The sequence below is a fragment of the Ovis canadensis genome, chromosome 9 (assembly GCF_042477335.2).
Source record: "Ovis canadensis isolate MfBH-ARS-UI-01 breed Bighorn chromosome 9, ARS-UI_OviCan_v2, whole genome shotgun sequence".
NCBI classification, from domain to species: Eukaryota; Metazoa; Chordata; class Mammalia; order Artiodactyla; family Bovidae; genus Ovis; species Ovis canadensis.
The window spans coordinates 46,886,373-46,914,362 of NC_091253.1; the positions used below are offsets into that span (position 1 = coordinate 46,886,373).

The 27,990-nt window shown below is 42.3% G+C and overlaps 1 pseudogene; it reads left to right on the top strand.

The window, feature by feature from the left end:
- Positions 1–9,202: 9,202 nt before the first annotated feature.
- LOC138446364 (U6 spliceosomal RNA) lies at positions 9,203–9,297 on the top strand (annotated as a pseudogene).
- Positions 9,298–27,990: the final 18,693 nt, after the last annotated feature.

Here is a 27,990-nt window from a genome sequence, read left to right on the forward strand (position 1 = left end):
AATTCAGACTTTAATTGAAGAAAGTAGGGAAAACCACTAGACCATTCAGGTATGACCTAAATCAAATCCCTTATGACTATACAGTGGAATGACAAATAGATTTAAGGAATTAGATCTGATGGAGAGAGTGACTGAAAAACTATGGACAAAGGTTCATGATATTATACAGGAGGCAGGGATCAAGACCATCCCCAGGAAAGAGAAATACAAAAAAGCAAAATGGTTATCTGAGGAGACCTCACAAATAGCTGTGAAAAGAAGAGAAGTGAAAGGCAAAGGAGAAAATGAAAGCTATACCCATTTGAATGCAGGGTTCCAAAGAATAGCAAGGAGACATAAGAAAGCCTTCTTCAGTGATCAATGCAAAGAAATAGAGGAAAACAATAGAATGGGAAAGACTAGAGATCTCTTCAAGAAAATCGGAGATCCCAAGGGAAAATTTCATGCAAAGATGGGCACAATAAAGGACAAAAATGGTATGGATGTAACAGAAGCAGAAGGTATTAAGAAGAGGTGGCAAGAATACACAGAAGAACTATACAAAGCAAAGATCTTCACGACCCAGATAATCACAATTATGTGATCACTTACCTAGAGCCAGACAACCTGGAATGTGAAGTCAAGTGGGCCTTAGGAAGCATCACTATGAACAAAGCTAGTGAAGGTGATGGAATTTCAGCTGAGTTACTTAAAGTCCTAAAAGATGATGCTGTGAAAGTGCTGCACGCAATATGCCGTCAAATTTTGAAAGCTCAGCAGTGGCCAAAGGACTGGAAAACGTCAGTTTTCATTCCGATCCCAAAGAAAGGCAATGTCAAAGAATGTTCAAACTACCCCATAATTGCACATGCTAACAAAGCAATGCTCAAAAATCTCCAAGACAGGCTTCAACAGTACATGAACTGTGAACTTCCAGATGTTCAAGCTGGTTTTAGAAAAGACAGAGGAACCAGAGATCAAATTGCCAACATCTGTTGGGTCATCAAAAAAGAAAGAGAGTTCCAGAAAAACATTTATGTCTGCTTTATTGACTATACCAAAGCCTTTGGCTGTGTGGATCACAACAAACTGTGGAAAATTCTGAAAGAGTTGAGAATACCAGACCACTTGACCTTCCTCCTGAGAAATCTGTATGCAGGTCAGGAAGCAACAGTTAGAACTGGACATGGAAAAGCAGACAGTTTTCAAATTGGGAAAGGAGTATGTCAAGGCTGTATATTGTCACCCTGCTTATTTAAATTATATGCAGAGTACATTATGTGAAATGCTGGACTGGATGAAGCACAAACTGGAATCAAGATTTGTGGGAGAAATATCAATAACCTCAGATATGCAGATGACACCACCCTTACGGCAAAAAGTGAAGAAGAACTAAAGAACCTCTTGATGAAAGTGAAAGAGGAGAGTGAAAAGTTGGCTTCAAGCTCAACATTCAGAAAACGAAGATCATGGCATCTGGTCCCATCACTTCATGGCAAATAGATGGGGAAACAGTGGAAACAATGACAGACTTTACCTTTTTGGGCTCCAAAATCACTGCAGATGGTGACTGTAGCCATAAAATTAAAAGACGCTTGCTCCTTGGAAGGAAAGTTATGACCAACCTAGACAGCATGTTAAAAAGCAGAGACATTACTTTGCCAACAGATGTCTGTGTAGTCAAAGCTATGGTTTTTCCAGTAGTCATGTATGGATGTGAGAGTTGGACCGTAAAGAAAGCTGAGCACCAAAGAATTGATGCTTTTGAACTGTGGTGTTGGAGAAGACTCTTGAGAGTACCTTGGACTGCAAGATCAAATCAGTCCATCCTAAAGGAGATGAGTCCTGAATATTCATTGGAAGGACTGATGCTGAAGCTGAAACTCCAATACTTTGGCCACTTGATGTGAAGAACTGACTCATTTGGAAAGACCCCAATGCTGGGAAATATTGAAACCCAGAGGAGAAGGGGTCAACAGAGGATGAGATTGTTGGATGGCATTACTGACTCAATGGACATGAGTTTGAGCAAATTCCAGGAGTTGGTGATAGACAGGAAAGCCTGGCATGCTGAAGTCCATGGGGTCATACATAGTTGGACACGACTGTGACTGAACTGAACTTTACAACCCAGATCTTATAGTTTTTCTTTTAATGAGGGCAATGTACACCACAAGGAATATATTTGTAAACTCGAGTATCTGCTAATTAATATCTCTGTTTATTAAAAACTACACTGTAATGAGAATGTCACACTACAAGAATCTGCAAAGTGGATAAAAGGGTAATTTTAAGACTTAAAATTGTCAGAAGATCAATATCCAGAATGCATGAACTCCAAAAATTAATAGGAAAACAATAAACAATCCAACTGAAAACTTAGAAAAGCACATTAATGGGCATTTCCCAGAAGAGGAAACACAAAAGACCCATCAACAAAGGCTCAGTCTCATTAGTAACCAAATTAAAACCACCCTGAAATACCATTTCACATCGGCCACATGGAATGAATTTAAAGCATGAAAGTCTGGCGAGATTTCAGGGGAATAGAAACTTTTAAGCTCTGCTCTCAAAGTGTAAATTGATGCAATCATTTTGGAAAGCCTTGCGAAATGACTTAATAAATGTGAACATGAAAACATAAAATAACCAGCCGCTCCACCCCTAGCTCACATTCCTTAGAGAAACTCTTGCACTTGTCTTAGTTCAGTTCAGTTTAGTCGCTCAGTAGTGTCTGACTCTTTGTGACCCCAAGAATCACACCACACCAGGCCTCCCTGTCTATCACCAACTCCCGGAGTTCACTTAGACTCACATCCATCAAGTCAGTGATGCCATCCAGCCATCTCATCCTCTGTCGTCCCCTTCTCCTCCTGCCCCCAATCCCTCCCAGCATCAGAGTCTTTTCCAATGAGTCAACTCTTTGCATGAGGTGGCCAAAGTACTGAAGTTTCAGCTTTAGCATCATTCTTTCCAAAGAAAACCCAGATCTGATCTCCTTCAGAATGGACTGGCTAGATCTCCTTGCAGTCCAAGGGACTCTCAAGAGTCTTCTCCAACACCACAGTTCAAAAGCATCAATTCTTCAGCGCTCAGCTTTCTTCACAGTCCAACTCTCACATCCATACATGACCACTGGAAAAACCATAGAACACATATGGAAAAATGGTTCTAGCATGATGTATCATAGCAAAAAACTGGATGCAAGGAAAAAGTTAAATTAATATAAAAAATTGAATATGATAATGAATCCTATGTAGCCCTGAACATCCATGTGATGCATCTAAAAATATTATGTTGAGGAGAAAAGAGTAACTCAAATAGAAACAGACAGGGTGTTAAGAACCCATTTATATGAATTTTGAAAAATTCATATCTATTGTCTGTGATGCATATATACATATACATATGTGGTAAAAATGTAAAGAAAGGAAAGTTAATGATAAAGAAAATTTAGGACAGCAATTACCTTTGAGAAAAATTGGGAAATAAGTTATGAAGCAATACTGAAAAAAGTCAAAGTACTGGCACTGTTCTGTTGATTAAATTTTGGGTAGATTTATGTGTCCTTTATTACTATCTTTCAAACAGTACCTATACATTAGATGCATGTGATATGAAATAATGAGAAATATGTACTTCAATCTTGTCCACTTAAAAAATTATTAACAACCTGAAAGTTGAGAATTACATTTTAGTTAGCAGGAATTTTTAGAACTTCAAGCCCAGAAGGCAGCATCTCAAATGACCCTGAGAGAACTGCTCCGAAGAGGTGAGGGGAGGAGCCAGGTTATATAGAAGTTTTTCTACAAAGAGCATGTAGTCTGAACATCAAAAGATTATTGTTAATTAAAGAAAACCAGGTGTCTCGAGTTAAGGAATCTAGGGCTTTTCTGTGTATGGGAAGATACAAAAGTCTGGGCATACTGAAATCATTCCTTTGGTATGCGTCTCAGCTATCTGGAATGAGATGTGTTTTCACATCCTGAGCTTCCCCAGGGCTGGGGGGAGTGGCTGCAGTCTGATGGCTGCCAGATTACAGGTATTCCTTCCTTCCTGAGTCCCCTCAGGGCTTACCAGCTCACCTTCCATGGTGGTTGCAATTGCTGATGACTGTGACATCCTTTGTTTACTGATGTGGCAGGAAATATTTCATTTCTCAGTCTTCACTCCCATCTCCTGGCCAGAGATCCTAAAGACCATTGTAATTTCATGAGGGTGACAGAGACAGGGGCATCTTTTGTGTTGATGTTTGGTTTTCATCCCTGGATTTTGAAGTAGCTCTGGAATGGGGCAAGAAATGTGACAAAGCGTCTTTTGTTACCCATGGCAAGCCCCTTCAATCACAGTTGTGTGCATTGTTAATAAGCCCCTTATTGTATGGATTGGGTTCCCCTCTAAAGGGTTAGAGTTTTGAACCCTAATCCCTTTCCCCTTCCAGCATCTGAGAAGGGGAGAGGAGCTGAGATTGCGTTCAATTCCCATTGGTCAATGATTTAATCAATCAATCATGTTATCATAATGGAACCTGCAAAAAAAAAAAAGACCTCTTTGTCCTAGGAGTGTGTAATTTCCTCAGTTCTGTCTTGTCACAACAACAATTTGAAGCAACGGACCCTCGGACAGACCATGTCCCAGCTCTTGGGCAGATCAGTGTTACAGCTCTTGTGTTACAGCTCAGTTTTATTTACAAAATAAAGGAAAATACATCCTCAAGGCATGAGGGCAGCGACCCAAAAGATACGAAGAGAAGAGAGTGAGAGAGACCCCTGGCCCTTTGGCTCCTCTTTTTACTTGTTTTTTCTCCCCCGGGCCTGTCCTATGTAAATTAGGTCAGCCAGGAGTGCTGTTTGTTCTACCCGAGGTCCACACTCCAGTCCTCGGACTTTCCTTTGTTCTATTTCTGTGGGCTTTTCCCCTCCTTGTCTTTTCAGTTCAGTTCAGTTCAGTCGCTCAGTCATGTCCGACTCTTTGCAACCCCATGAATCGCAGCACGCCAGGCCTCCCTGTCCATCACCAACTCCCAGAGTTCACTCAGACTCACGTCCATCGAGTCAGTGATGCCATCCAGCCATCTCATCCTCTGTCGTCCCCTTCTCCTCCTGCCCCCCTCCAATCCGAAAAGACTCCTTGTCTTTTAGCCACTGCCATTCTGGACTCCTTTTTCCTATTCTAACTACCTAACAGGACTGAGCCCTTACCCTGTGGCATAGGGTAGCCAGAGGCATCATAATCAAACTGTAGGTCACCCAGTTAGTGTTCATAGAGAATTAGAGGATTGATGGGTGTGAAAAATCCTTGCATATCATGTGAGAAGTAGTGAATGTAGAGAAACAGTGATACTGTTAGTGAGCTTTTTATTTATGACATTTTCCAGGGATTGTTAAATGCTGTTAAAATGGTGATAAGGCAAGGAATATGACTTTATTCGGAGAGCAGGCTGACTGAGGAGATGGCATACTAGTGTCTCAGAATAACCATCTTCTGGGGTCTGGATGCCAAGTTCTTTCATAGATCAGAGATGCAGAAGGTGAGGAAACAAAGTAAAAGACAGAGTGAGATGTACACTAGATTTTACGTGCTTGTGCTTGGTCGCTAAGTCATGCCCAATTCTTTGGGACCCTATGCACTGTAGCCCACCAAGCTCCTCTGTCCATGGAATTCTCCAGTCGAGAATACCAGAACAGGTAGCCATCCACTTCTCCAGGGGATCTTCCTGACTCAGATCAAGCCTGGGTTCTCTGCATTGCAGGTGAATTCTTTACCATCTGAGCTATCAAGGAAGACCTAAGAAACAAAGTAAAAAGGCCATTAATCTTCCAGATATCTCCAATATTTGTAGACACATCAGGAAGGGGACGTATCAATTTCCTCTTTCCTGTGTCCACAGGTGGACAGAGTTTGGAATGAAGGCACTAACTTAGTTCAATAATCTGTCAGAGGGGCAGGATTCTCTGAGGCAGCCCATTCTGTATGATTATAATAACAAAAGCAATGGAAAGCAAGTCAAAGAAACAGTTCCAACATGAAGTCAGAATTGGCTTTTCCTGGCAACAGTGTAGGTAGATGGCCATAGGCATAATACAGATCCGTATAATTACACGAAAGAAGACTTGATGATCAGGTTTATTAATAGATCATGGAGTTACGGACCTGAGAGTATTTTCTGGAAGGTCTAGCGTGTTCCCAGGGCCTGTGTTGGTGATTACTTGAGAACTCTTATTACACCCTTACGGCTGAGGTGGTAGTTTCCTGGGCTAGGACCACTGAAATTTCTTCTCTCTGTGCGTCTTAGAATGTCAGATAAAGCTTATGGAAAGGAAAATGGAACAAACTTCAGGAAAGGAAGGCCTGAAGTCATAGGGAGTGGGCAGATTATTATAATATATATGAAAGTGACCTGTAAATATTTTGAAGTCAGTTACACAATGGAGCAGGGGCTTTCCTGGTGGCTTAGTGATAAAGGATCCACCAGCCAATGTAAGGGATGAAGGTTTGATCCCTCAGCCGGAAAGATCCCCTGGAGGACATGACAATCCGCTGCAGTATTCTTGCCTGGAGAATCCCATGGGCAGAGGAGCCTAGTAGGCTACAGTCCATGGGGGTCACAAAAGAGTTGGACATGACTTAACGATTAAACAACAACAACATAACAGAGCAAGGAGATTTCTTCTGATTTGCTCCTGAGAAGGTCTTTGCCGATTTCTGGGAGGCAAAATTTAACTCATCACCAGAAATAACTTTGCAAAACTTCGAATTATTCACCTAATACTGAAGTTGAGGTGACAAGCTCTCTAGTAGGTATGGTTCATTCCCACTGACAGCCCTACTGCTCTTAGTTTTATAGTCCTCTTCTATAAAGTTCATTTGCATCAACATGGAAGATTTCACAAGAGCAAATAAGCTTTCACATAGCAGAAAAGACTCCACTTTGATGCACAAAATTCTTGAGTGGAGACTGTGAATCTGTAAACAGTGCTAATGAGCAGTGAGCTTGTTGACTGACCTGACCCTATGAGGATTCTTTATTTGCAGTGTACACAGATGCTCAAGAATATTTTTCTTCTTTTTTTATCTAGAGACCATGCTCTTTTCATTTTATATATTTATATTTTGGCTGCTCTGAGTGGCATGCAGGATCTTTGTTCCCTGACCAGGGATTGAACCCTGGCCACAGCAGTGAGACTGCAGAGTCCTTACCACTGGACTGCTAGGGGATTCCTCCAAGATACTTCTTTATGGACATCCAGGAACAGCCTGAAGCCTGGAGTTTCTTCCAAACTCATCTGAGCTGCCATTTGTTTACCCTATAGTATTAATATGCCCTAAGACCCCTACAAAGCACTGTATATCATTTCATCTCCACAGAAGCTCCTATCAGAGGAGTGCTGTTATCCCCCTGGTACAGACAGCGACTGAGGCTTTTGAATGTTTAAGTGTCTTCCCAAGCTCTACTATCGTACAGTGTGGCTAGAATTCAGAGCAAAGCCCTCCCACCACAAGGTGGTCTTAACTATCATCTCTGTTCTGCAAGAGGTTGTGGGTTTGGAGATGAGAGAGTAGATAAAGAAGAAGACAGGGAGCCCAGTTTCTATAGGGTCCCCCCCCCAACCCTACTGCAGAGGGAGGCACAGGGAACCTGCACTTTAATCCATTTCTTCATTGCAGCTGCTCAGATGTGTAAGGTCCTTGGAGATTCTTAGCAGAAACTTCCATAGGAAAATGAAAGGTCTTTTGCTCAGTCTAATTCCATTTCCTAAACACAGTCATTCCCCAGGTAATCTTACTCTTTCTGCCCATGAAACAGTGTGTTCTGACTCACATAATAGACATTTATAGAGCAAGTTTGAGGGCCTAATGAATGCCTCTTATGGTTAGCACTAAATATAATCTTCCAGAATGTGGCAACATTCTACATTTCTAAAGTTCAAGTTATAAAATGAAAACCTCTTAGATGAAAAAACAAAAGGCTTGAAGAACAAACAAGTCTATGTCTTTTCAATTATAAAAAAAGCTCATTTGAACTTTTTCCAGTATGTAATTGAACCCATCAGCCATTATTTAGAAAAACTAGTGTTGTTGCTGTTGTTGTTGTTTTTGAAAACAAATATACTTCTGGACTTGAGGGATTGTGTTTGTTATATTCCCTGTTATGTCTGGAATAAAACCTAAGGATACAGTGCTTCATTTTTCAATAAAAAGGACAACAAGGAGTTGGTGCTTTATTACATATATGTTCAGGAAAGGAAGGCTTCCCAGGTGGCTCAGTGGTAAAGAACCTGCATGACAATGCAGGAAACATAAAAGACACAAGTTTGATCCCTGGGTCTCAAAGATCCTCTGGAGGAGGGCATGGTAACCCACTCCAGTATTCTTGTTTGGAGAATCCCATGGACAGAAGAGCCTGGGGGGGGCTACAGTTTGTGGAGTCAAACAGTTGCACACAACTGAAGTGACTTCAGACACATGGCAGGAAAGGAGTGCTTAGGAAACAGAAGTAAGAGCAGGGAGCATTCCCTGAGCCATAGAGCCCCGGCAGCCCCACATGTAACAAACACACTGGCTCTGTGGGCTGGTGGCGTGAGGTTGGGAAGAGGCTGTGACTAAGCCCCCTCCCCCTGATGCATCATCAGGCCCCCTGGGGCTCCCCCACACACTTCAGGGTGCTCTGTGCTCCTTTCAGAGCTTGGGGTTGAATCTTAGGCCCCTTAAACTAAGTTCACATAGGGCCCAATATCTGAAACAAATATATATGATCCAAACTGAAGCGATTTCTCTGGTATTCCGGTCAGTAAGACTCCATGCTCCCAATTAAAGAGGGCCCAGGTTTGATCCCTGGTCAGGGAGCTAAATCTCACATGCATGCCTCAACTTAGAGTCCACATGTCATGATGGAGATCCCTCAAACCGTGAATAAGCCCCTTCACCACCAAACAGTAAATAAATACATTTTTTAAAAAAAGAGAGAGAGAGAGAGAAATGGTAAAATAAATAAATACATGGGAGAGAGGAGAGAGCTGCCTCATTTGGTGCTCAGACAGTAAAGAATCTACCTGCAGGGCAGGAGACCTTGGTTCGATCCCTGAGTTGGGACGATCCCCTGGAGAAGGGAAGATTTCCAAATTTCCAATGCAGGGATTGCTGGTTTGATCTGTGGTCCGGGAACTAAGATCCTGTGTGCTGCAGGATGTTGCCAAAAAAAAAAAAAAAAAAGGAAATAAAAATGACAACATATATACTAAAATTGGAATGATACAGAGATTAGCATGGCCTTTGCAGCAGTATGACTCCCAAATTCATGAAATGTTTCATATTTTTAAACCATCCCCCCAAAAAAGAAGAGTAGATAATTAGGGCTGTAGTTTTATGTATTTTCAATAATCTAAATCAAAATTAGATTCCTCTTCCCCACACTTGACTTCGTTTTGCAATGTGGCATTTTGATGTCAAGTTCTTTGTTCTTTGCTTGCCTCTTGAAGTCAAAACGCTTGTTCTGAAAGGTAGTTGTTGATAATTTCCAAGCAGCTCAGATATGCTCAGGCATGAGACTGGAGGGCAAGCCTAAAAGGCTGATGGCACTTTTAATTTTAAAGCATTCAAATGTATTCTACTTATGAATAGCTCTCTGCCTGTGTGAAAGTGTGTGTTAGTCGCTCAGTCATGTTCAATTCTTTGTGACCCCCTGGACTAAAACCCACCAGGCTCCTCTGTCCATGGGATTTCCCAGGCAAGAATACTGGAGTGGGTTCCCATTTCCTTCTCCAGGGGATCTTGCTGACCCAGGGATCGAACCCCTGTCTCCAGCAATGCAGGCAGATTATTTCTGGCTGAGCCCCTGGAGAAGCCCATTACTGATGAACGTTCATGGTCAGAAGGCAAGAGCAGAACCTGTTCTGGCCAGAGGACTCACCCTGTCCTTCCAGATACTCTTGCAGAACAAAAGCAAGCTGGGATGGCAGGAAAGGGGGATGGCAAACTGGGGTGCTCCAGCCAGGATCCCAGTCCTGTCCTGATACTCCTCCCAGCTCGCCTTCACCAGTGGGATTCCCTGGAGGTCTGTGTGCACCTGCCAGATAGCCCAACTTCTTCCTTGAGAGCCATAATCAATGTCCTAGAGGTGGAAGGATCCAAGGGTCCAGCTTCTGCTGTCACAGAGGCTACTGGACAGGGTGTCATTCTTCAACTAAAACTGGAGAAACTCCAAGAACAGCTGTCAACTTAGCTTCTTGGGCACCTTAAATAGTACTGTACACTCTCACACATTAAGAGTCATCGATGTAGGTTGAGAAAAATGAGCACCACTTGATTGCACTATTTCTCTCTGCAAATCCGTCTCAAATTCTGAACTGTCAATTTATAACAGGTGATTCAAAACATTTAGAAGCTGGGAATCACTTGATCAAATGGAATTATGGGTCCGAGACATTGGAAGTTGAAAGATATAGGCCTTGGCAGGAAAATGAAAAGTCAACTCAGTTTTATAGAGGAAGGAATTAAGATGAAAAGAGAAAGGAAAATGGAATCAAAATTGGATGATACTTGTGAGATTCTCTCTTTCTGATGGTAAATTCTTCAGCAATGCCAGGTAAAGGTTGAGTTTCATGATATTTCAAGGTAAGGACACCATTCATCCTGCAGAGAGTGTATCTTTCATAAACACACTGGTACTTCAAGAAGTCTGAAGACAGGACTTCTTGTGAAATAAGATGTGAAGTAATTTGGCACTTGCCTGTCTTGGTGCCCTCTTTCAAAATGGAAGTGTCTGTCTTCATTTTCTCTCATGCTTTGCAACAATGAGTTATACATTTTTCATGAAAATTGAGTGGGTATAAAATAAATATTTTCCTAGGGTGAAAGTGGAAGAATTTGAATTACATGATGAGTTTTCTCTGTAGGAAACTACTTTAAAATAAAGAGTCACATTCTCAACCTGATAGTATTCATATGCAATGGGGAGTCTTTATTTCTTTATCTTTATTTCACTTTGCCTTGAAAAAGCAACTCACATCTTAGGAAAGTTTCTTTATCCACCAGGTAATTCTTTTTATTTTATTTTTTATTTAGTTGGCTGTGGAGCCTGGTAGGCTGCAGTCCATAGGGTCGCAAAGAGTCAGATACAACTAAGCGACTTGACTTTCACTTTTCACTTTCATGCATTGGAGAAGGAAATGGTAACCCACTCCAGTGTTCTTGCTTGGAGAATCCCAGGGATGGGGGAGCCTGGTGGGCTGCAGTCTATGGGGTCACACAGAGTCGGACACGACTGAAGCGACTTAGCAGCAGCAGCAGCAGCTACCAACCCTCTCCAGTACTCTTGCCTGGAAAATCCCATGGACGGAGGGACCTGGTAGGCTGCAGTCCATGGGGTTGCTAAGAGTCAGGCATGACTGAGCGACTTGACTTTCACTTTTCACTTTCATGCATTGGAGAAGGAAATGGCAACCCACTCCACTGTTCTTGCCTAGAGAATCCCAGGGACAGAGGAGCCTAGTGGGCTGCCATCTTTGCGGCTGCACAGAGTCGGACACCACTGAAGCGACCTAGCAGCAGCAGCAGCAGCAGCAGGTCTTAGCTGTGGCATGTGGGACCTAGTTTTCTGAAAAGTGGGAAAAAAACTGAGAGTAAAAGTGTTAGTCACTCGGTTTTGTCTGACTCTTTGTGAACCCATGAAGTGTAGTCTGCCAGGCTCCTCTGTCCATGGAATTCTCCAGGCAAAAATACAGATCCAACCCAGGTCACCTGCATTGACAGCTTGGAGTCTTGGCCACTGGGCCACCAGGGAAGTCCTGGTACCTTCTTTTACATATATATTGAATTTTATGCTTCTGAAGTCGTCATATACGTCAGCAATTGATTAATATTCTCTGATAAGTTATAGGATAAAAATATATCAGTGTATTATCCAGAGGGGAAATTAAAGGGCGACTTTGATTTCCTGCAAAACAGATAACAGCTATTATCTGGGGACTAGGACATACGTCAGAAAGCTTCCATGCTCATCATTTCTGTTTCTGGGCTGCCTTGGAATTGGGCAATGATTTAAAAAGTAGAGAGCTGCGAGGAGCTGATCTTCTGATCTGCCTTTTCCCCTGAGGTGCAACCACTGCCTTCTGTGATGGAAAATCGTTATGTTTGCTTTGCTGCCCACAGGCTACCAGAAGGTCTGTAATGCAGTTAGCCCACATAAGTGCCCACTGGCTGGACCAATCTTCATAAGCGAGAAAACCTTGCATCTTCTTTTCAGATAGGGGAAGAAATCAAATTCTTCAAAATCTTAAATAAACCTCAGATGTGCCATTTAATGGGCTTCCCTGGTGGTTCAGTAATAAACAATCTGCCTGCCAATGCAGGAGATCCATGGGTTGGGAAGATCCCCTGGAGAAGGAAATGGCAACCCACTCCAGTATTCCTGCATAGAAAATACCATGGACAGAGAAGCCTGATGGGCTACAGTCTACTCGCAAAAGAGTGGGACATGACTTAGAGACTAAACAGTGAGAGGGCCCTTTAATGTGAGTTTCTTGTAGCATCATCTCCAGTAGGATTAGGAAATCAAGTGAAAAAAGCCATTGTATGTGTCTCTGCCCAGAATCTTCTGATCCAGCAGGTAAGCTGTTGATCAATGGATGCTAGTGATACAGGAGTTCCCTTAGCAACTGCTCAGCAGCTCTTCGAGATCTAGGATAAAGGACTAAAGTTAGGAGCTTCTTTGAAGAATCTAATCAGAATTTTCCAACTTCATGATGCCTATTGACAAGCATTTGGGGAATGTGTGTGTGTGCTCAGTTGGGTCAGACTCTTTGCAACCCCATGGACTGAAGCTCACCAGGCTCCTCTGTCCATGGGATTTCCCAGGCAAGAACACTGGAGTGGGTTGCCATTTCCTCTTCCAGGGGATCTTCCCAGCCCAGGAATCTAACCTTGTCTCTTGTGTCTCCTGCATTGGCAGGCAGAAGTTTTACCACCTGCACCACATGGGAAGCCAAGGAGGAGAAACCTAGTAAAATAAATATAAAATGGAATAACAATAAAAGTAGCATGTAAATAAATTGGAATTCAGGTCACATAAGTACATAAAAATATAAAACTAATCTGTGACGATTTTATCAAGCCTTCAAAACTAAACTTAAACGACTTTGGATATTCATGACTGAAGCCAACTGTACACAGCATATATAGATAAAATTAATGCCACTTAACACACATCAAATTTATAAACTCTAATGTAACAAATCATCCTTTCTAAAACACCATTCAATCTCATTTTTTCACTCGTTGAAAACTTCCTTAATTTATCTATGAATTATTCATAAGTTACATGTAGGATAATTTATGTAAAGCCCACCCTAAAAGGAAGTCTTAATGAGGAATTAATAATTGAAATGATTTTGAGTACATCAGATAAAACGTTAGTGTCAATGACGTTTGTGAAGAAGGGCATTCCAGTCAAAATGCCCTTGGGGAAAAAATGTTCTTGGCCCAATACTAAACATGTAAGAGCTACTCTAATTATGTTTAATATTTTTGGCATAGGGTCAAATTCCTGTGGTTTTAAATACTACCGTGGGAAAATCTTTTGTCAAAGTGGTTTCTAAAACAAATAAAGCCTGTACATAACACAAGTGTACATACTGCGGCAACTTGACATGGACTGCCAGCCAGGCTGTTCCATCCAGGGTGGAAGATGACAAGCCCTGTTTTAGCTCAAGTCCCTGGGACAGATCAGGAAAGGAAACAGTCCCAGGACATTTGGTACCCAAATGATTCTGTATGATCAAGTGTGATGTAGGTAAGTGTGGGCTCGAGGAGATCAAAAACTTGGGACTTCCCTGGAGGTCCAGTGGCTAAGAACCTCTGCTCCCAATGCAGGGGACCTGGGTTCAATTCCTGATCAGGGAACAAGGTCCCACATGCCACAACTAACTGTTCATGTCCTGCTGCAACTAAAAGACCCTACAAGTCACAATGAAGATCAAAAATCCCCCCAGGCCACAACTAAGACCCAGCAAAGTCAAAATAAATAAATATTACATTAAAACCTTGTGTGGCACCAATAGCAGGAAATTTTGCGGGTGGCAGCTCTCAAGAATCACCTACTAACAACAAGGTCCTACTGTATAAGGTCTTCCCTGGTGGCTCAGCAGTAAAGAATCCACCTGCAATGGAAGAAACCTAAGAGACATGGGTTCAATCCCCGGGGTCAGGAAGGTCCCCTGGCAGAGGAAATGGCAATCCACTCCAGTATTCTTGCCTGGAGAATCCCGTGGACAGAGGAATCTGGTAGGCTACAGTCCATGGGGTCACAAAGAGTTGTACACAACTGAGCAACTGGGCACAAGCACATACTTCACCAACTGAAAAAATAAATGAAAAGATGTTAAAAGTTTACTGCCTACCAATATTTACTGAGAAAACTGCTAATAGTTGTATCTCTGTAAGAAGAAGGAATAAACTAGAAAGGCAATATAGAAAGGAGGAAGAGCCAGTAAACAGCATGTACATCTTTTAAAAATCTGAAAAGAAAGAAGAGAGCAAAGAGAGGCCAGATTCAGAATCAGGAGGTTGGCTGCATCTCTGAACCTTGGTTCTTTCATCTATAAAATGGCAGGATTTGCTATTAACACCACAACTTATTTGACAAACAATTGCAGACAGTTTTCTGTTATTGATTTTTTTTTCAATTAGTGTTGCTACTTAGATTTCATATCTTTTTCTCCTACTGCATAAGATTCTTCTTATTCCCCAAGGCTAGTCTAGCAAGCTTTCATTCGACTGTGGCTTGATGGTAGTGACAGAGATATTTGTACACACTCACAACCATGAACACACACACAGTGACAGGTGTGGCTGTCCATCTCCTTGGCTGGGGCATCAGATTTTCTAGAATCTATCGCTCACGATTTGTTGTTATGCTGCAATAGCAACCCAATTTCATCAGCCTAAAACTAACAATATTTATTTCTCACTTGTCCCTGCAGAGTCCTCCCTGTAAGACTTAAGTGTCTTCTGCAGCCACCATCTAGGAAGGTATTGGTCAGAGTAGGGGGAGGAAGCGAGTAATGCAGAGACCACATCCACTCACCTTCATTGGTCAGACAAGTCACATGACCACACCTGACTCCACAGGGCAGGAAGGAAACCTTTCCATTAAGCCTCCAAACGGAATCAAAAATATTTGGTGAAAGCTAATAACTATTTCATAGTGGTGAGGTTGTTTCTCTCATTGAATTTTGAAGCATTTGCAGGGTCAGTCTCACTTAAGTTTCTCTTGGACTTATGTCTTCTACAACAAAGGTTCATATTTTTCACTTTCCAGATAGTCCACTCTGACTAGAAACCTTTTTTTTTTTTTTCATCTTAAAACAATACAAAAATCATCAACTCCCTTTGGAAATGAAGAAACAGACCATCTCTACCAGGAATCAAATGCACCGCCAGAGAGAAAGATCCTTTTCACTCTTTCATGATTAATCTGTAAATTAGAAAGCAAATGCAAATAATGTCAATGGAATATTCTGCCATATTAGATTCTCAATAACAATTTAGACATTGCTGTGAAAATCTATAAAATGCCATAGGAAGGTCACTAGTTATCCACATTAGATCATATGGCCAAGTTTTAGTTTAAAATATTTTTCATCTTATCAGTGAAATACAAAATGAAATTTATATTTTATATTTCATTAACTCAACATGCTTTATTTCTAAGTATGAGTTGAAAGTGAAAGCCACTCAGTTGTGTACAACTCTTGCAACCCCATGGATAGTAGCCCACAAGGCTCCACCGTCCATGGAATTCTCCAGGCAAGAATAATGAAGTGGGTAGCCATTCCTTTCTCCAGGGGATCTTTCCAGCGGAGAGATGGAACCTGGGTTTCCTGCATTGCAGGCAGATTCTTCACCATCAACATGTATAAATATTATCGTTCATTTGTTTGTGGTTTGTTAGAGATAGTCTCAGAGAAGGCAATGGCACCCCACTCCAGTACTCTTGCCTGGAAAATCCCATGGACGGAGGAGCCTGATAGGCTACAGTCCACGGGGTCGCTAAGAGTCGGACACGACTGAGCGACTTCACTTTCACTTTTCACTTTCATGCTTTGGAGAAGGAAATGGCAACCCACTCCAGTGTTCTTGCCTGGAGAATCCCAGGGACGGAGGAGCCTGGTGGGCTGCCGTCTATGGGGTCGCACAGAGTTGGACACAACTGAAGCGACTTAGTAGCAGCAGCAGCAGAGATAGTCTATGCTATGAATTTAGAGTCATATAAGTATGCTTTTAAATCCTGGTTCTGCTTATTTAAAACAAAGTTACCTTTGTAAGTTATCAGGCCACACTGACCCTCATTTTCTCCACTTAACTGTTATTATGGAATAATAATACTCTCCTAGGGGGTCTGAGAGGATTAAGTGGAGCAATGTTTGTAAGTAAAATGTCTGGCATAGTGCCTGGCTCAAGACTCAGAAAACATCAGGACTTCCTTTCTGACCTTCCATTTTGCTTAAGTCAGCCTGTACTGCCCTGTTCAGATTTCACCCTGAAATAGGGAGCTAAAATGTGCATTTCCTCTTTCAACTCATCATGGAGAATAATGAGTAATTAGGGAATGTAAGAGCAGAATAAATAAAATTCCTGAAGGCAGTTGGTTTGCACATGGCAGTAATTCAATCCAGAAATTAATTCTTGTAAATTCTCAATGATGATCGTCTCTAGAATTCTTTAACTGTAGCTCCCCAAAAATCCACATAAAGGGAAACCTGCAGAAAGGGCCAGGTTACAAGTCAGGGTTGTGCATCACCTCTTCTGGTTCCCACTGTCCTTTACATGCGAGAGGTGACCAAGCACCCAGAACTCACAAGGAGAAGCAGCTGGTGTTCAGTTCCCTGTGTCGTTGTTGTTTAGACAAAGTTGTGTCCAACCCTGTGACCCCAGGGAATATAGGATGCTAGGCTCCTCTGTCCTCAGCTCCATGTAGCCACCAGCTTTTCCAATGCCTCATTCCAGTTGTGTTTTTTCTCTTTTTCATACAATTTGCTCATATTCACGCCCTTTTCCTCTTTCTATTTCCTCTATTTTTTCTATCTCTGTCTCCCTTTAAAAAATATATTCATGTATTTGGCTGCACCAGGTCTTAGTTGTGGCATGCGGTTTCCTTAGTTGCTGCATGTGGGATCTAGTTCCCTGACCAGGATTGAACCTGGGCCCCCTGCATTGGGACCATGGGGTCTCGGCCACTGGACGACCAGGGAAGTCCCTCTGTCCCCCTTTAACTCTCTCTCCTGATTACCTCCTCCCTTTAGATCATCTCTTGGTAGATGTATTTCCCCAGTTTTCTCTCTTGCCATCTCTCATTTGGTAATGGATCAGTCACTCACTCTACATCATCACCTAACTGCCACTCGTCCCTCAACATCCCATTCATTACTTACTGGAAATGGTAAGACTTGCCTTAATGTTCAAATTACTGTAATCACAGAGCCAGTGGCTACCCTTTGTCCTCTGTGTGACCTCCTACACCACAGCCTTTGTAGATGGTCATCTCTGCTAGAGCTTGCCAATGGGGAGAAACTTTTTCTTCAGGATGCTCTTCTTGGCATTGTCAGAGAACTCTAATATCTGGAAAGATCTTCCTTCTATTTGCACAAAATTCACCTCCCTGTTATTTCTTCTGACTGGTCTCAGTTGGTTTTGGTTTCTCCCTAACGATCACTTTCTAAATATTTGAAAATACCAGGTTTATGTCCTTAACTCTCCTTCTTCTGTAGCAACACATTCTCAGCTGTTTTATTTATCATTTTGACCCATGAGTACAGCCTGCATGAATAAATAGGGTGGTCTTTCTGGGCCTTGGACTTTGGCCTAAACTTCATGTTCCGCCTCCTCATGTCATGTGTTGAAAGGATGTCTTGTGTACATCTGTCATCCAGGGAACTTAAAATGTTTTCAGAATACAGATAATCCAGGCCCATGGTCTCTAGATGGTTCCCCAAAGACACGGCATCATCCTATGAAACAATGAATGTGCAAATGAGCAATGGCCAGGATATATATATATATATACACACACACACACACACACACATATAAAACACTGGCATCAAATCTTTAGCAGCCACTTTAGGAAATCAATCCAATAACTATAATAAGCTGGCCAAGGAGTCAGCCTGCTGTCTGCAAATCAGACTTGTAGGAAAACAGACCACTATCTCTAGTAACAATCCAGGAAGCCAAACAATTACCCCTGTAATAATTGGCCCCAAATGGTCAAGACCTGATTAGTCATTGATACCTTCCATAATTACTATTTGCACTTCCAACTTGGGACCAATTGCATGCTAAGTCAGTTCAGTAATGTCCAAGTCTTCACAATCCTATGGACTGTAGCCTGCCAGGCTCCTCTGTCCATGAGGATTCTCCAGGTTAAGAATACTAGAGTGGGTTGCCATTTCCTCCTCCAGGGGATCTTCCCAGTCCAAGGATTGAACCCATATCTCTTATGATTCCAGCATTGGCAGGTATGTTCTTTAATACTAGAGCCACCTGGGAAGCCCTGGGACCAATTGGAAGAAGTCAAATATGTATCCCAAACTAATTATACAGGATGCCCCACTTCTGATCAACTCCCTACAACTTCCAACTAGGGAAGACCTGAAGCTCCATCCCACTATAAAGCTTACCTCTCCTCTGCCTGCCTTTGCATCTCTGTGAAGCAAGAGAGATGGTGATTGACTCCCTTGGGAGGGCCAATCTGAATTAACAGGTTTTGCTTATTCTTGGTTGCATGGTCTTTCTTTCCACAGGCAGAAGTTCAGTGGCATAAAGCGCTGATATTTCCATGAGAGAAATATAGGCTTGTTTTTTTTTTCTTTTTCTGCATGGAGGGAACAAAGCAGAGGAAAAAATTAATTTTCTAGTTAACATTGAGGTGTACATGAGGGTTTTTTCTGGAAAGGACATTAAGTCTGATGTTCTCTGCTTTAATACGAATCCCCATTTAACATCTCTGTATTCAGTTTCAAGCATCCTCACCTATTCCTTGAATCCTCACCTAAACTTAGGTCATGATGAAGAGACACTACAGAGATAAAGAAGGGACAACACTTTTCCCTACTTTATTTAATAAATACATTTTGAAAACGATTCCCTCACCCCATTTTATCCCCCAAATTACTGTTATTATGTGCCAAGAAAAAAATCTACATCAGTTCAACTTCCAGCTAAATGAGAAAGGACATTGTGAACCAGTTATTTAATCAGCTCTCTCCAGCTTTTGTTTAGTCAATAAAAGCTCTTTTTCCTCCTGGTAATTTCTTCTGCATACATTTATCATCACCAATGATGACTTGACATTCCAAAGTCAATTTTATGCTCTTCATCTGGACTCCCGGCAAGTAAAGAAAAACAGGGCAGGGTAGGTGGGTCAGGGGAATAAAGACTTGCAGAGAGAGAATAATTTTCAATCATTTTCAGACAAAAACCTTGATGCTGTGGACGTGGGAAATAGGAGGGAGTGATGGTGGGGATGTGGAGGAGAGGGATTTTCAAGGATGCAAAAGTAAGCAAGGTGGAGCTGGAGGTGCCTGCTTTCACTCTCTGGGAACCCAACAGACTCAGAGCATCAGCACAGGCTGACTCTAGGGATGAATGTAAAGCTGGACTCATGTAACAGGCTTCCCCAAAACCTGTCTGAAAACCAATGAAATAAATAATAAAGTTGATCTTCATTTTTAACAGCATTTAAAAAGCCATTTGCATTTATATCGTGCTAAAGATACAATGTACAGAAAATGTGTTGACATGAAGTACATCATCGACCACTGAGTCATTCTCTGTCTTTTGATGATTGCTTTCTCCACTGAGCAAGAGCATCTCGGAGCCTCCTCAGTGACAGAACTGATGCACAGCAGATAAAGAGCATGCACTGTTTGTTGACAATAGAGATTCAACTTATTTTTCAGATGCGTAGGCAGAAAGTGCTAAGTGACTTACCAGTTTTCATAAAATAAGTCAGAGACAGAACAAGAAGAAAGCACAGACATGATATGGTCGGGGCTGGCTTCATGTTTCCTAGGCTACGCCATCTACGTGACAGCAGATAATAGCATCAGTCAGAAGAAGAATATTCAATATCTTAAAATTTAAAAGGAAACTATCACAAATGGATCTTTGCACAGAAATGAATTAAAATGATTAAATAGGATGGCTTTTAGCCTTCCATGGAATAAAACCACAGCTGACAGCTATGTTGATAGATTTTCCTATTTGAATTTTGGTGACTTAATGGAATAGTCATGACTCAATCACAACAGTATATAGAAAAGATAATTTGAAAAGATAAATATACAGTTGCAAGGCTGAAGTGTGGCATGGTTAAATTCCCATAAGACAAAACAAAGAGTTATAAATACAGTCAGACAGCTTTGTTTTTAATACCAATACCAACTTTTGTTAATCCCTGACGTGTACTTCTCTGGTGGTCCAGGGGTTAGAACCCCGTTGTCTCAATGCAGGGGACACAGGTTTGATCCCTGATTGGGTAACAAAGATCCCTCATGCCACACAGCATGGCCTAAAAAATTAAAAACAAAAGGTGCACATCAGGCGCTGCACTGAAACAAGGGACACACGCACAGTGCCTGTGTTGCAGCCTCAGAGGCTGCCCACAGGGAACCTCCCAGTGTGTTCCTGGGTCAAATGTGTGTCACCCTTCCTGGTAACAAGTAACTGACAGATAGATGCATCAGTAACAGAAAGGTAGCAAAAAATTCAATGGAAAAAAAAGCGGACATTAGCAGTCCAGCTCAGTTCAGTTCTGTTTAGTCACTCAGTCATGTCCAACTCTTGGCGACCCCATGGACTGCAGCACACCAGGCTTTCCTGCCCATCACCAACTCCTGGAGCCTGCTCAAACTCATGTCCATCAAGCTGGTGATGCCATCCAACCATCTCATCCTCTGTTGTCCCCTTCTCCTCCTGCCTTCAATCTTTCCCAGCATCAGGGTCTTTTCTAATGAGTCAGTTCTTTGCATCAGGTGGCGAAAGTATTGGATAGCTTCAGCGTCAGTCCTTCCAGTGAATATTCAGGACTGATTTCCTTTACTGATCAAACCCTGGACTGCAAGGTTTGATCTCCTTGCAGTCCAAGGGACTCTCAAGAGTCTTCTCCAACACCACAGCTCAAAAGCATCAATTCTTTGGTGCTCAGCTTTCTTTATGGTCCAACTCTCACATCCACACCTGACTATTGGAAAAAACATAGCCTTGACTAGATGGACCTTTGTTGGCAAAGTAAAGTCTCTGCTTTTTAACATGCTGTCTAGGTTGGTCATAGCTTTTCCTCCAAGGAGCAAGTGTCTTTTAATTTTGTCACTGCAGTCTCCACCTGTAGCAATAAAGTCTGTCACTGTTTCCATTGATTCCTCATCTATTTGCCATGAAGGGATTGAACTAGATGCCATGATCTTAGTTTTTTGAATGTTGAGTTTTTAGCCAGCTCGTTCACTCTCCTCTTTCACTTTCATCACGTAGTTCTTTAGTTTCTCTTCACTTTCTGCCATAAGGGTGGTGTCATCTGTGTATCTGAGGTTATTGATATTTCTCCCAGCAACCTTGATTCCAGGTTGTGCTCCATCCAGCCTGGCATTTCTCATGATGTACTCTGCGTATAAGTTAAATAAACAAGGTGACAATATACAGCCTTGATGTATTCCTTTCCCAATTTGAAATCAGTCTGTTTTCCATGTCAGGTTCTAACTGTTACTTCTTGACCTATTTACAGACTTCTTAGGAGGCAGGTAAGATGACCTGGTATTCTCATTTCTTGAAGAATTTTCTACAGTTTGTTGTGATCTACACAGTCAAAGGCTTTGGTGTACTCAATAGCAGCTAGAGGGCTCCTGAATAGTTTTCCTCTTGGTGTCCTTAAACACAGTGAAGTTGAACACAGTGAAGTTGCTCAGTCGTGTCTGACTCTTTGCGATCCCACGGACTGTAGCCTACCAGGCTCCTCCATCCATGGAATTTTCAAGAAGCCCTGAAAACCGTCAGAGGCTACATCATTGTCCGCCGGATGTAGTCCCGTACTATGAGTCAGAGGCTACATCTTGTCCGGGATGTAGCTCCTTACTACAAGTCGGAAGCTACATCATCGCCGACACCGTCCATCTTTTCAGGTTGAATCCCCGGCTGCTGGAGCTGGACTCCAGCAAGTGGCGCCCGAACAGGGACACTGAAGAGATTCCACTTCTCCTGTTTGGATTCCTGACAGACTGATTCGACTTGTCCAGTCCCAAGAGACCTCCAGGATCACAAAGACCCCTGAGGTCACTGAGATCTCTGGGGTCCTGGATTTCCTGGGGACTGAGGAAAAGATGGGGAGATCAGAAGCTTGTCGAGTCCGGACCTGAGGGAGCCAAGGAGACCCCAAAGGGCGAGTGACCCTTCACCTGAGGCTTCGCCGCTAGTACATTGCTTCAGGCACCTGGCGCTTCAGGAGAGACATGCTGATCGAGTCTGACCATATTCTGCTCCACCTCGTCGCAGTCATCATACTCAAGCAACTACCTCCAGCACGGTGCCAACTTGGGGCCAGCTGAAACATCTCGCTCAGCAGGCTGAAGAATTAATAGAAATGGGGAGACATGCGGCCACTCCTCTGGTAATGTTTGTGGCTATGCTTGCTGTGTTGGCTTGTCAGCTGAGGCCTTCCAGTGCAGAAAAGGTTCATTGGGCCTATTTGCCTAATCCACCTTCTTTCCAGCCTGTTGATTGGATGAATGAGCCTATTCGTGTTTTTGTTAATGATACTCTTCTTTTGGGCGGGGCTTCTATCTATCCTTGGAGAAGGAAATGGCAGCCCACTCCAGTATTCTTGCCTGGAGAATCCCATGGAGGGAGGAGCTTGGTGGACTAGAGTCCACGGGTCACAAATAGTCAGAAACGGCTGAGCGACTTCACTTTTACTTTGAACTTTAAATCTCCACATAAAACAGAAGTCATTAATGATTTGTGGTCATAACTGCATCTCCAACAAAGGTAGGAATATCTCAAACCTCAGTGTATCCTGGATTTAACTTCTGGGAGACAGAACTGATGTGATTATTAAAAAAGAATTTAATTCATCACATTCCACCCTTTTTGGAGAAAGAGTGTATCCATGGAAATAAATTAGCTGGATAGAAACAGTAGCCCGAAGATTTCAATCAGGCCCAGGACGGGGGAGAAGACGACCTCCATGGCCTACACAGGAATCCTAAATTGACCCTCTCCCAACGGCTCAACAGACTTCCATACAGGACACAGTCCACCTTTGAGCCAGGCTAGCACCAAGCAGAGGACTCAAGGATGCTTTCTCCAGTGCTAAGCAGGTCAGGGCAACCATCCTCCTCTCTCTCTCTCTCTTTTTAATGGCTTCTTTGTTTTCTTTCTTTTTTTGCCTCATCACTCAGGATGTGGGATCTTACTTCCCTGTCCAGAGGTTGAATCCCCACCCCCTACAGTAGAAGCCCATAGTCTTAAACTGCAAGACCGCCAGGAAAGTCCCCATTCGCTTACCTTGATAATGACAATTCTCACTGAAAATGGATACATTATGGTCTGGTGGGTTTTATTAGTATGGACTAGCAGCTCTTGGAAGGAGGTGGTTAGAGAGCATCACCAATTCAGTGGAAATGAATCTGAGCAAAGTCTGGGAGATAGTGAAGGATAGGAAAGCCTGGTGTACTGCAGTGCATGGGGTTGCAAAGAGACCAGCATGACTTAGAGACTCAATAATGAGGTTCATGGGAATAAACACAGTGTCACTCATTGTAATACCTTGATCTTGCTCTGCTTATCATAGGGTCTGGAATAAATTTACAGAACACCTGAAGAAGTGAACTAATGCCTGTTCTAGAATTTTTGGGGGTTATCTAAAGTAAAAGAACTTATTTGGAATTTTTGATTTATTGATCAAATTTTTTATTCTAGAATAATTTCATATTTAAAATTTATTTTATTTTTAATTGGAGGATAAACATTTAAAATATTGTGATGGTTTCTGCCATATATCAACATGAATCAGCCATAGGCATACATATGTCTCCTCCCTCTTAAACCTCCCTCCCACCTCCTTCCTTTTTGATTTCTTGTCCTTCTCAGCATTTCCCCAGAATTTTCAACTCATTCTGGATTGCCTACTTGAGTCTATTTTTTAAAGAATATTTCTGCCACATTTAGTATTTCATTTTTTTCTTCGTTTTTGGTTATGTAATGTTGCCTCCTACTTTTGTATATGTATTTTAAATCTAAGATCATCTGAGAGCTTCCTGTGCAGCTAAATGTGAATTTCTTTGGCTGCCTGTACTTCTTTTCCCTGATTGGGAACATTTGTGATTGTAAAGTTTCATTTTTAGATGGAACTTTACATTCTTCATATTGGGCTTCCCTGGTGGCTCGGATGGTAAAGAATCTGCCTGCAATGTGGGAGACTCGGGTTTGATCCCTGGGTTGGGAAGATCCCCTGGTTGAAGGAAATGCAACCTGCTCCAGTATTCTTGCCTGGAGAATCCTATGGACAGAGGAACCTGGCAGGCTACAGTTTATGGGGTTTTAAAGAGTCAGACACTACTAAGTGACTAACACTTTACATTCCCTGTAGATGCTATTTTCCATTGAGTCTGTACCTGGGGAGCATCTGAAAGGAGCCATGGTTTGTGGTCTTTGGGAAGCACAAATTAGGGGGTCACAGCACTACGTTATACCCACTGTGGTCAGAGAAGTCTTCTGGGGGGAACAACCTCTGGGCTTTATTTATTTTTTGGCTGAGCCACACAGCATGTGGGATCTTAGATCCCTGACCAGGGATTGAACCTGAGTCTCCTGCCATGGAATCACAGAGTCTTAACCACTGGACCACCGGGGAAGTCCCAGCCACTGGGTTGAATATGGGCCAGAGAGGCTGAGAAGCGAGGGTCCTGTGTGATTTTGTGTGTCACTTGCTCTAGGCTCCCCTGACCTTCTTTCTGCCTAAGAGGGGACTCCACAAACTGGACCCACCCTCCCAGAACTTGTAATAGATGTAAGCCTGCTGTCCACTCCCCCAGTGCCTTGTTCTCCATCCCCAACTGTCTTTCTGCATCACTCTCCTTGTCAGTCTCCTCTGTCCACTCGCTTCTCTCTCCACCTCTATCCCTATTTCTGTCCCTTTCTCTCTTCACTGTTTAATGTCTACTTTTATTTCTATGTGCCTTTAAATAACATTTTTCCGGACTGTCTCTACTCTTGTATTTCCTCCCAGACTCCCTCGTATTCCTCTCTAGCCATGGAACCATGCCAGCCTTTTTACGAACTTCTGAAAAATCTGTTTTCCTAAAGTCTAGAGTGCATGTCTGATGAAGCCCACAACTTCCTTTCTTCGCTGTTACGAATTCCAGGATAACTTGATTTCTCCCAAGGTTCACATAACTTTTACTCCAACAGTGAGCTCTTTCTTGTTGGTTCCAATGAAATACAGAATAGTAATTTTCCTTGCTACTTCCTCTCCCCACTACCAGATGGAATTGTAACTCAGATGTTGTACTTTCTGCAGAACGCTTTGAGAATTAAAAGGCTTCTGTACTTTTCTGAGCCAGTTTACATTCTCCAATAAGATCCACTCTTGCTACCTTCTACCCAGCCAGGAAGATTGCTGTGCCCCATCAAATTGTATCACTTATTTCTCTCCCTTTTGTCCACATCTGAATGTTTTCTACCATTCCTTACGTTTATGACATTTTATACATGTTATATGTATTTTCTGAGAAACATAATCAGTCCATTCTATGAGACTTGTTTCTTTTGAGGGAAATTGATCTTTTAGTTGCCTTATTTCAATAATGAATTTCACACTACCAATCGCTGGAAATATGTAATTTCTGGGTTGTAAACTCCTTGAGGTCAGAAGCCATGTGAGATTCATCTTTATAAAACAGAGAGGCTGGAACAGTCCTGAAGCATGCCCAACATGAATTCATTAACCTGAACTGATGCTTATTTTAAAGTTACAAGTTTAGTTGTCTTTCCCCCAGACACTGTGCATAGATATATAAGCATTTGAAGCCTTAAGTTAATTCCACATCTCCTGATTTTTCCTGAAAAGGACCTAACATTTCTTTCACAAGTTCTCCCTATGTGTTGTTTTCATGGTACATGATGTTAGAATTTTGTTGGCATTTTTCTCTCTAGCTTCTGATTTGAAGAGCTTTTGATCAGCCATGGATAGGTTATTATTGAGAAGCATCAATGAGCTTGTTTTACATTAAGTAATTTATATATATTATTTTACATTTTTATAACAGCTTTACCAATGAGATATTAGTCAATTACTGGTAAAGTATCCACCTGCATTGCAGGAGACCTGGATTCGATCCCTGGGTTGGGAACATCCTCTGGAGAACAGAAAGGCTACCCAATCTAGTACTCTTGTCTGGAGAATTCCATGGACTGTATGGCCCATGGGGTCATGAAGAGCTGGACACAACTAGTGACTTTCACTTTCATATATGAGAATAATGGAGCTCAGGTTAAATGATATATTGCAGTCAACATAGCTATTCAGTAAAAGAATGATGAGAATTAGGTCTGATTGTTTCAAAAGCTTGTGTATTTCTTCTTCTAGAATTGTCCACTCCACCTGGCTGGTTGGTCAAACAGATACTTGGCATTATTTCTGGACACACTGAGGTGCCATGACCTTCTCAAATTGGCTACACAGATAAACAAAACCAGCATGAACGTCCGCTCTTGGTACTGCAGTGGGATATTCTCATAGTGACAAAAAGCATGGTGACTCTTGAAATATTATTTTGGGAAAGCCGTGGCTGCCAGTAGGAGGAGCACAGGGGCTTTAAGAACACCATGCCTAACTACACACTTGATCTTTGCAACGAAAGACAGAAGGATGAGATAAAAAGTCAGAAGGCAGCTCCCCCAATCCTCTCCCCAGTCCTGGAAAGAGGGTAGGAGAGAATAATTCATTTCTCTCTAGACCGCTTTGACCTTGCCTGGACTATAGTTGCAGGATTGTCGACTCCAGGAATAGTCTCAGGCTACTACTCAAGTGTGCAAAAAGGATATTTTTGTTATTTTTATATAATTCAACCTATGTATTTTTTTGACCTCCTCCTAATCAGCAGGAGTCATGGAAACTGGATGGTAGATATTTTAAGAATTCTGATCTCACATCCACCCTTCTCTTGGGCCTGTGTCTCAGTTTCTGGGACATAAGCTGTACTGACATTGGGATTGGGCAGCTTTGTGGTTTATCCCTGTGTGTGTGTCAGTCTTTTCAGTCGTGTCCAACTCTTGCAACCCCATGGACTGTATCCTACCAGGCTCCCCTGTCCATGGCATTCTCCAAGCAAGAATACTAGAGTGGGTTGCCATTTCCTTCTCCAGGGGATCTTCCCAACCAAGGGATCAAACTCAGGTCTCCTGCATTGCAAGCAGATTTTTCACCATCTGAGCCACCAAGGAATATCTCTTCCTCCTTACTTTATGACCACATCAGCCCATGGTGACATGTCCATCTCCCGTCTTGTCCTCTGTCAGCAATGACAACACAGAAAGTCCCACGGATTCCTTCAGGAGTCAAGGTCTTTTTTTTTTTTAATCAATCAATTTGTTTTTGCTGTACTGGGTCTTCATTGCTATGCACGGGCTTTCTCTAGTTAGGGTGAGTGGTGGCTACTCTCTAGTTGCAGTGCGTAGCCTTCTCATTCTGGTGGCTTCTTTAGTGAAGCACATGCTCTGGACACATGGCCTCTAGAGTTCGGGCTCAGTAGTTGTGCTGCACTGACTTAGTTGCTCCACAGCATGTGAGAGATTCCTGGACCAGTGATCGAACCCATGTACCCTGCACTGACAGGTGGATTCTTGACTACTGAACCACCAGGAAAGTCCTAGGATAACTTCTGCTGCTCTTGAGCATTTGTGATCTATTCTGCTGCTCACATACCATGCTTCAGGAAACTTCACAAGTCTTGATATATCATG